This window comes from Lepisosteus platostomus, chromosome 1 (assembly GCF_059453375.1).
Source record: "Lepisosteus platostomus isolate fLepPlt1 chromosome 1, fLepPlt1.hap1, whole genome shotgun sequence".
In the NCBI taxonomy this organism is placed as follows: Eukaryota; Metazoa; Chordata; class Actinopteri; order Semionotiformes; family Lepisosteidae; genus Lepisosteus; species Lepisosteus platostomus.
In genome coordinates, this window is record NC_142611.1 from 11,000 (window position 1) to 20,537 (window position 9,538).

Here is a 9,538-nt window from a genome sequence, read left to right on the forward strand (position 1 = left end):
ATCTTTTTTCAGTAATAGAAATCGAATTGTATACTGTGTATGACAGCGTGTTAAATATTAAAGTACTTAAAAAGTAGGTAGATTTAATAAAAACAAGATTGCTCAGTTGGAAATATAAAAACGTTTAATATTATACTGTAAATTAAAAACAGAAGCATAATGTAATATATAAATAATGTACATACAGTAGATGGTAGTGGAAGCTAAATAATAAAATGTACACAACAGTATTCCACCTTCTTCATACATATTTTTATGCATCAAAATCTTTAACTTGGTGACTTACAATGGATTATGGAAAAGTTTAAACATGTTGCTTCTACCATTATAACGTTTATATACTGTACTTCATAAAAAGTCATAATGTTTTATCCTTTTCTAAGAATGTATAGTAAAAACACCACTTCCTGTTATTATGAAAAAGTGGTACTGAATTAATATCACTTGATAATAATTTTAATATGGAACTGTGATGTTTTGGAAACAATTTGACATTTAATTATTAAAACTTTTAGTGTCCCCATCGAGGTAATGGAAAATAGATAAGATCACTGCATTTGCCATATATGATTTTTTGATATTAGGAATTTGTCTTTTCATAGACCCCAACTTGCTCTCCACGAGACAGACAGGGAGAGAAGCTGGGGGTCAGAGCACAGGGTCAGCCATTTTTACAGTGTCCCCAGAGCAGTTGGGTGTTCACTCAGGAGCCCAATGACATAGGACTCCTCTGCCAGCCACAGATCCTCAGCCACAGAGCCACTACACTGCCCCGAGGAAAAGGGGATTTCCTAGCTCATATGGGGATTGAACCCACAACCTCAGTGCTATCAGCACCACGTGCTTACCAATTGAGCTAACCAGCCCCCGAAAGACTGGTCATGGACCGTAATGTAGCATGCTCTACCCTATTTCATACATTAAGAATTTTTACTATCTAAACCTATTTTTAACATGCTTATGGTCTGAACATGGTGTGTCTTTTTTTGCAGCTATATAAAAATATAGTGTACCTACTATTTACTTTTTAATGAGACTGTTTATTAGAAAACAAACATGTGCCCTAAGCAAGAACTGAACCCAGATCTCCTAGAGAGGAACCCACCCCCCAAACCCACTACACCAACAGAGCACTTGCAAACATTACTGAAACAGACAGGTCAAAATGTACCGAAAGGAATCAAGAGTGAACGAGTCAGAAAAAAAAAATTTACAAAGAAAGTGGACTGCGGTTATACCATCAGTTATATAAATATATCATATTTTGATCTATTAATATCATTACTAATTTTTTTCTACAGGATTCCATATTATATTCCCTACTAAGCAGATTCTAAAAAGTACACTTTTTTACTGGCATAAAAACAGCAAGGATTCATAGAAAATATATATAATTATATATTAAAATAGTATTTTAAACTACAAATATAGTCAGAAAGAGCACATCACAACTTTTCCAAAATAACTACAGTAAGTGACATAGTTAAAGACTGATGCATAAAATGTTTGTAAAGTGGAAAATTGTTGTGTACTGTTTATATAAGCTACCACTATCAGCCATGGACATTAAATATAATGTTTATATTCCTATATTAATATCTTTTATGATAATATGATCTTGAAGGGCATTATGCTCCTGTTATTTTTATGCTCAGCTACCACAATTTCCCTTTAGCTGTAAAATTCCATATTAATATTTAAACATGCACTTTGAATGCTTATTTCTGTATAAATCTCTTGATCACCAAACATAGAGAAGCTCAAAAGCGAAAACAGGAAGAATCAATGAATAGCATCCCACTCATATGATTCAATCAGTTCCACTTTATTTAACCCAAAAAATTATAAATTTAGAATCCATCTTCAAATGAACAGACCTATTATATTGAATTTGAATATCTTTTGATTTATAATAATAATTGCTTACACTTATATAGCACTTTTCTGGACACTCCACTCAAAGCACTTTACAGGTAATGGGGATCCCCTCCACCACCACCAATGTGCAGCACCCACCTGGATGATGCGCCAGCCCACTCCCCACACACCAGTTCTCAGTGGAGAGGAGAGCAGAGTGATGGAGCCAGTTCATAGATGGGGATTATTAGGAGGCCATGAGTGGTAAGGACCAATGGGAAATGTGGCTAGACACTGGGGTTACACCTCTACTCTTTACAAGAAACACCATGGGATTTTTAATGACCACAGAGAGTCAGGACCTCAGTTTTACATCTCATCTGAAGAACAGCACCTGTTTACAGTATAGTGTCCCCATCACTATACTGGGGCATTAGGACCCACTAACACCTCTTTCAGCAGCAACCTTAGTTTTTCCCAGGAGGTCTCCCATCCAGGTACTGACCATGCTCACACCTGCTTAGCTTCAGTGGGTTCCCAGTTGCAAGTTGCAGGGTGATATGGCTGCTGGCTCTACTCTTGTTAATTTAATCTTGTTTTCAGCTATTCACTATAGCTGTCAGCTATGAAGGTTTTACCCCTCACTGGACTTGGTATATTCTGAGGGGGAGGAGCCAGCCCAGCTCAGAGGATAAAAGAGCAGACTCCCTGTGCCTCTGTTTTCATTCAAGAGTCCAGGAGCTGAGGAGAGTGGTGAGTACTGTTTCTTTACTGGTTTTGGGACAAATCTTTCATTTGCTGGTTAGTCCCATGTTTTTTCTTACAAACTTTATTTTAGAGAAGGAGTGCTTAGATTAAATTCACTTTGCTGCTCCTACAAAACTTTTGTTGAGAAAAGTACTTTTAGCTTGATATTTAAGAACCCAATCTACTACCTTTTTTGTAATAGCCTACTCATACTTGTTAAAGTTTCTACTGACTTTATAATTTGTGGAAACTTCCAAACAGCTCCATATTAATTAAGAGGACCTATTTCATTATCTTGCCAGCAGCCATATCACCCTGCAGCTCCCAGATGGTAGCCCACTAAAGCTAAGCAGACGTGAGCCTGGTCAATACCTGAATTGGAGACCTCCTGGGAAAAACTAAGGTTGCTGCTGGAAGAGCTGTTATTTGGGCTTGCAGGGGGCACTCACCTTTCAGTCTAGGTGGGTCCTAATGCCCCAGTATAGTGAAGGGGACACTACACTGTAAAAAGGCACTTTTCAGATGAAAAGTAAAACTGAGATCCTGTGGTCATAAAAACTCCCAGGGCATTTCTCAAAAAGAGTAGGGGTATTACCCTGGTGTCCTGGTCTATTTTCCCATTGGCTCTTACTGATCATGTACTCCTAATAACCCCATCTCTGAGCTGGCTTCATCACTCTGTTCTCTTCCACAGTGAGAGCTGGTGTGTGGTGAGAGTTCTGACACACTATGGCTGCGTTTGCATCATGCAGGTAAGGCTGCACATTGGTGGTGATGGAGGGTACTCCCCATTGCCTGTAAAGCACTTTGAGTGGAGTGTCCAGGAAATCACTATATAAGTGTAAGCAATTATTATTATAATGTAATTAACTTTAAAAGGTTATAAGAAAAACAAGATAAGATACTTGAAAAACTGGAATTTAACTAATGAAATGGACTACATTATAATTTTAAAGGTCCTTAAATTCTGTGCTGGACTGAACCAATACACACTTTAACTTCTGGGATTGGAGAAAAAGACCCCTAAGCCCTAATAGTTTGAATAAACTGAGCACTTTAGCTACCGTACCAAAAACAGAAGCGTAATAAATCAACAAAACCTTGATAAGTACAATAACTACTAATCTCCTATGGCTCATATGAGTATGGCACAACTAGAGTGACATTTAAAATCTTTCAGAACAGAGCATGTCACAGTTTCCTTCAATTTAATTACATCTAAAAGCAGTTGAACTTAAAGCTGGATCTGGATCTGACCTTTTCATATAATTTCCTCTCACCCCCTTCAAAATAAGATTCACGTACCTATTGTTTGTTAATCTGAAGGACTTTGGAGGCAAGAATGGGAGACATGTCACAACTGCCGTGATGGTCTGGAAAACACTACATGGCAAATCCTTGAGCTGAACACCCTGGATTCTTTTAAAAATGACGAATAAAAGGCTGCTGTGAATCAACTAGCAACCCAACAGTTTGACATGATAATTACTCATCTTAAACCAGACTATTTTTATGTACCCTATGAATGATACATACCATTGCTAAAGTCAATGTGCACATTCTTGCTCCTCTCCAGGACATCATTGTGGTTGTCAATGACTCATCTACCCTGTGCTCATAAAAATAAACACTCCTTACACATGGTCCTTGTGTCACCAGTTTATTTTTCTACACATTACATTTTATTAATGAAAACTAGTTCAGAAGCAGTCCAGGAGTATGGAGGTGGGTTAATTGCATTTTGGCATGATGAGACCTGAGGAATGGACTGGCATCCCACCCATCTTCATCAGTGCAGTGAGCTGTATGGTTAAACCATTGTAAATGGATTTATACCTCCTAGTTGGCAGTTATCAGTCATTTAAACCAGACCTCACTAACCAAACAATCTAGTTTAAAACTGTATAACACTTACATTTTCTAGACCATTAACCTCTTTTGAATTTAACCCTTTGTACTGCCAGCATGGCTAGCAGTTGTCTCTACCCCAAACTGCAACCTCTACACAACTCCATACAATTCTGACAACTCCTTTTTTCATAAATAAACTATTGTATTCCTGCTGTTGGTCTACTCTGTAATCTTAAACTGCTGCAGCTATAACAATTTCACACTAATTACATAAATATTTCACAAACAAGGTGTTACAAAAATAGCACTTTCCTTTGCAATGCAGTCTCAATCTATACAGTATGAAATGGCTTGATCTGTAGCAGTACTTGTACTATCTCAGTCCCACACTTTTGTACCCCTTTAAAAGACATCAACTGTTACATTAAGAGAGATTTAGTAATGCCAGCAGCCCAATTCACCGCAAATACAATAAACCTGATATACTACACAACATACTTAAGTAAACTGCTTTTCAGACATTTTCACTTGAAATGGAATGGAAAACTGAAATTATACAGCAATTTCTCTTAAATGAAAGTGTATAGTGGGAGGCACCACAGACAGCACCAGTAAAAAGTCAACACCCCAGCTGAGGAGACAGAAGCACCAGTGTGAGGTTAGCTGGGAACAAAAACAATACAAAAAGTGAGAAAATAAAGTAAGCGACTGCCATGTTACCTACAAGCTGGGTTTAACCTATCTAATGGGGTCCAGCTTGGGGAAAAAACTGCTAGCACAGCAGTCACCAGACTGAACATTTGCTATTCAGTGGGGTCCAGTCTGTGCATAACAAGTTAGTGCATAAAAAGGTGCATGCGTTTGCCTGCCCCTATGAAAGGGCATAAAGGGACAGGCAAAACAGAAGATGAAAACCTAAGACAGGTACAATCCTCAGCAGGACTGATGGTGCAAAAACACCATCATCCAGGGGTGGCTCTGCTCCTCTCAGAGGTTGTCTAGTGTGCCTTTATAGGACCTGCCCAGCTGGGGCTCATGAGCTGGAAGCCAGGACAGCTGGGACTACAAAGACAAGGGGTTACCCTTCTACCAGGGCTCCACCTCCACACTGGGCCCACCCCTGCATAATGCCGCCCCAGCATATAAACAAATGGGAATAAATGTGCATATTAATTTCTACACTATTTCACTATGCACAAATCACCCAGTGGCAAATTTAAAAACATTTAAAAACCACAAACTGCATTTCAGTTCTGTGTTTTACACCGTCAATGTCTAAAATATATACCTTAAAGCTCACCTGTTTTCTCCACAAATACCACAGGTTTTCATAATACAGGAATGTATACAAATGCTTAGATCACTAAAAATAAAATTAAAACTGCTTATAAACATCCTCTATGCTGAGGAATGTACCCAAAGAGTACCCAAATAAATGTTAAATAAATGTACCCAAAGATTGTGACCTAAATAAAACAATGTAGGGAAAAGCAGGTCCAGTGCCAGTATATACTCAATATAGCACCTTGTACAACCACAACCAGCATACAAGAAACAAAAGAAAACCAACTCGGTACATTTAGCCATTTTTAATCATCCCACACCAACAAAAATAGATTTTCAATACATGACATTTTCTGGCAAAGAATTTACAAAGCCACATAACTACATATCTCTTCTCACAAAACAGAACAAACAACCCCCATCTTTCTCCTACCTCATTCTGTAGGAAATCCCCTCCCATGACAAAGGGCTTTCTGTGCAGGTACCAAAAAAGAGCGGCACACAGCTAAACCAATCCCTCTTTTCCAAGTGAGTGGATGGCATTAGTTTTCCTTTTATTCATTTCTACCTTACATGCTCAATTCAGCTTTACTCTATAGCCAATGCAAGATTTATATACATGTGTGCACCCATGCAAATAAATCATTGCATGACCTTTGAGTCTCTCAAACTCTGCTTTTCAAATGGCCTAGAATGTGCAAAACAGCTACAAAGTTACCAACTGCCAACTCTTTCTCCAATCCAGCACTAGAAGTCACTTTGTCTCCTCCCTGCCAGGTGGCTCAGGTGCTGAAGTAACAAGCCATGGTCCTAACAGCCATTACAAGGCTGGTGTGCAGAGATTCACTTAGAGCTTCATGCAACTCTTGTTGTACCATGAATAGCACCTGAACCTCTTTCCTGCCAACAATAAACCCACCAAAGACCTCCCTCCCTTTCTCTGCCTTTGTTGTTAGGAACTTCTTAAGCAGCTTTGATGCTCCTCTGGTTAGTCCATTGGCTTCTGGAATTGGAACAGGCACATGATTCCCCAAGCAGATCTTGGCAGACAGAACCCACTACCCAGTCTGCTGCATCTGGGCTCCGGTCCTGGTGAACATCCTCCCTTGGCAGCAAAGGCCTGATCATCCCCCAGACAGCAGAGAACCTCAAGAAAAAATAAGAAACTGGACTGAGTCCTCTGCACTAGTCAGAAATGGTCCAGCCAACATTCCCACTCCCAACACCAGTTTTGACCTAAACCGCCATAATGTTCAGTGCTACACCTTTTCAGGACAAACTAACAGAAACCCACCCTGAAGAGTGCAAAAGCAAAACCCCACGGTGCAGGACTCCTACCACAAGGGAGAACTTCAGTTATATTATCTTGTTTAAAACATTATTTCAACATAAGTACACAAGTTACAAATTACAGGTTCATCCTTCTCTAAACAGCCAGCTAACCAACTTATCCCTTCCCTCAACCCCAACAAACCCAAACAAAATAATCCAGAATGTTCTTGCCTGCTTACCCAGGACATAGATCCACTTGCTTCTCTTCCAATGCCTTATAAAGAGTGGACACTGAGAGAAGAAATAGAACTGTTAAAATTACAAAATCAAAGATTCTCAAATATTCAATTCTCTGTGAAATTAACTAAAGATAATGCACGGCTTTCAGATTGTCCTACATTCCTCTGACAACAGGGTCTTTCAAGTCCATTTTAAGTGTAAAAAACGATAAAAGTCAAGAGTAATATGGAGTTTTTAGGATGTACTGCACTGTATGCTGCAACTCCCGTGCACACGCCAAAAGCTGCCTGCCCAATATACTCAACGTACCCCATTTAACATGATATGCAGTCTACACTAATGTACCTGAATATACCCAAGTAAACCAATATATACCCGTAGTACCCAAATGTACCCGATTAAAACGCCATGTACTCAGTGTGCTCGTTATGCTCAAAATGCCCCATCTCTCTTCCTGGATGGAAAGGGACTCACCTGACCCACTCACCTGACTAGATCCTTTGATGTTACTGTTGACTTTGTCTTGGAACAAGCACCCCACTCCTCCAACAGATCTTCATGGAAAGGTCCCGGAGACCAGCACCATCTGTTCTCCACTCCTGGTGATAAAAGATCCTCCCTCTGAAGCAAAGGCCTGGTCAACCCTTCTGGCAGCAGAGAGCCTGAAAAGGAGAGAAATTTAGACCAAGTCCTCTGCACTTGTTCGAAACGGACAAGCCAGCATTTCTACTTCCATCATGGACACAGTGCAGCATCTGTCCAACACAGACCAACTGTAAAACACCCTGCAGAGAGCAAAAGAGAAAACCCCCAGTCCAGAGCTTGTGCCACAGGGGATGGGATCCATTGCAGTTCCTTCCCTGAGAGGAAATCAGTTCCTGTGTCAACACCAATCAAGAGAACCTGGCTGACATGCTGTCTCCTCAAAGACATAACCAGCAAGGAGTCTGCAGTGGAAGAAGCTGCTGGTGCGCCAAGTCACTGTTGTACTGCAGTGTATCCAAAGTGATTTATTTACATGTGTGCACCCATGAAATAAATCAGATACAAAACTAATTCAGTCTTTGAGCCAGAATGACAGCCAGTCAAGTGCACGTCAGTGTGGGAGTGCTTCACCCAAGCAGGGAACAAAACCCAGAAGATAGCCCAAATAAAAAAAACATTTAGCACATTAAAGCATGACCTTATCCATCTGAAGATGTCCAAGAGCTTAACACAGCCTTCTCCAAAAGCACCTTTTCATGATGGGAAAACAGTGAAACCCACCTCTGGTCCAGGGACCATGTCAAAAGACACTACCTTTGTACCTGCTCCAAGGCCCATGGGCATCCAGGAATTTCAAGAAGGACAGCTTGCAGCATCTCTTCACTTTCCACTCTTCAAAGTGGAAGACTTCAATTCTCACAAATGGACATCAACAGGTCACACAGCTGGTATCCTTTTAGCCAGCCAGTGAGCTTCCTCTGAACAGGATTCTCCACGCCTGTCACTCCACACTGTGCTTTCAGATGGCCAGGGACTGGGAAGCACCAATCATTGCACTAGTCTCATTTACAAACACAATCAACACCACTACTGACCAGCCTCATAAAAAGAGTTTGAGTTGTACCTCCCCTCTACTAACCTTCAAACTCACCTTTACCTTGGCCAAAAAGTTGCACTGATTGGGGTAAGAGCAATAAGCAGATCAGCATTAAAGATGCAGGCTATGGTCCAAGAACTTCAGGCAGTGAGATGATTGGATTATCGACCACCAGTATTCCCACCTCACGCAGAGGTTTGACAGTTGTGGCTGATGAGAACTTTGAGCAGGTGGATCACCTCGCCTTTCTCAGGACAGAACTAGCCTCCTTTACTCAGAGCTGGGCCACTGGCAGAATGGCATCATGGACTCCTGCAGTGGAAAGACACTCCTCCAAACTGTACATCACAGAGCAGCCAAGGTCAGTGATTCAGGCAATAGCTGAAAAATAGGCACAGCCTTCCGCTTCCTTATAGTTCCATTGACACAGCAGATTTCCAGGGAACCTCCAGATCCTGTTGCAATATTCCATGATGACAGTTGTCACCAGCTTGCTGGAATTCACATGCAGTGCAAAACAAAAAGGATTAAAGTTCAGATTCAAATTCAGTGAATCCATCTCAAAACGTACAGATGGACTCAACTCCACCCCCAATCCTGATTGATCACTGATCCTAACCTTAAACACTGGCCTCTTACTGGCCCAAACAGACAAACAATAACCCAAGTCCTTGCCCTGCTCACCCAGGACATAGATGCTCTTGC

The 9,538-nt window shown here is 40.6% G+C and overlaps 1 long non-coding RNA gene across 1 annotated transcript; it reads right to left on the reverse strand.

Moving 5' to 3' along the window:
- Nucleotides 1-6,840: 6,840 nt before the first annotated feature.
- On the reverse strand, nucleotides 6,841-8,045 carry LOC148677415 (uncharacterized). Its single transcript, XR_015935319.1, has 3 exons — nucleotides 7,739-8,045; nucleotides 7,251-7,302; nucleotides 6,841-6,886 (listed from the first exon to the last, which is right to left on the reverse strand). It is a non-coding gene; the product is annotated as an uncharacterized LOC148677415 (long non-coding RNA).
- Nucleotides 8,046-9,538: the final 1,493 nt, after the last annotated feature.